General features: G+C 42.9%; 1 long non-coding RNA gene across 1 annotated transcript in view; it reads right to left on the reverse strand.

Annotated features, from left to right (window-relative positions):
- Window positions 1-332: 332 nt before the first annotated feature.
- LOC122555888 overlaps window positions 333-996 on the reverse strand; it is a 22,826-nt gene continuing 22,162 nt past the window's right edge. Inside the window, exon 3 of the long non-coding RNA XR_006313385.1 lies at window positions 333-353. This is a non-coding gene — a long non-coding RNA (uncharacterized LOC122555888). The remainder of the gene's footprint in view (window positions 354-996) is intronic.

A 996-nucleotide genomic window follows, 5' to 3' on the forward strand; every position in this document is an offset into this window, starting at 1 on the left:
CTTTGTTGAGACAGACTGTGGTCAAGTCAGTTATGCAGCTTTAGCAGGGTTAAAAGCCATTTTATGCAGCTTAGAGCAGAATTGTCAATTTGCAGCCGAGAAGCCATTTTGTTATGTTATTTGCATTAAGAAGCCATTTTATTGCCACCTAAGTTAGTAAGAGCATGCATTAAGTGGTAGATCTTGACAACAACTATTTACCTCAGTCTGTATTCAGATTTCAGATCCTCATTTAGATAAACATTATGGATGAAAATGGAATAGTGTAGGTTAGATGGGCTTCAGATTCATTCCGCAGGTTAGCGCAACATCAAGGGCTGAAGGGCCTGTGCTGTGTTGTAATGTTCTATGTTCTGTAGCTGTTCCTGCTGAACCTAATCTATTTTATATGTGAGTGGATCCAGATTTTTCTGGAAACTATTAATTCTTTAATTGGTTTGTTAATGTAGAGCTTGCATTTCATTCCACTATCGTAAGGACAGACTGACGGGCAGAGGGGGTGGGGTGGCCATGTTGGTAAGGGATGATATTCAGTCCCTTGCGCAGGGGGACCTAGAATCAGGGGATGTAGAGTCAGTGTGGATAAAGCTGAGAAATACTAAGGGTAAAAAGACCCTCTTAGGAGTTATCTACAGGCCCCCAAACAGTAGTCTGGATGTCGGATGAAAGTTGAATCAGGAGCTGAAATTGGCCTGTCGCAAAGATGTTACCACAGTTGTTATGGGGGACTTCAACATGCAGGTAGACTGGGAGAATCAGGATGGTATTGGACCTCAAGAAAGAGACTTTGTGGAGTGCCTCAGAGATGGATTCTTAGAACAGCTGGTACTGGAGCCTACCAGGGAGAAGGCAATTCTGGATCTGATATTGTGCAACGAACCAGAATTGATCAGGGACCTCGAAGTGAAGGAACCATTGGGAAGTAGTGACCATAATGCAATAAGCTTCAGTCTGCAATTTGAGGGAGAGGGTACAATCGGAAGTGACAATATTTCA

This window comes from Chiloscyllium plagiosum, chromosome 1, assembly GCF_004010195.1.
Source record: "Chiloscyllium plagiosum isolate BGI_BamShark_2017 chromosome 1, ASM401019v2, whole genome shotgun sequence".
Classification (NCBI taxonomy): Eukaryota; Metazoa; Chordata; class Chondrichthyes; order Orectolobiformes; family Hemiscylliidae; genus Chiloscyllium; species Chiloscyllium plagiosum.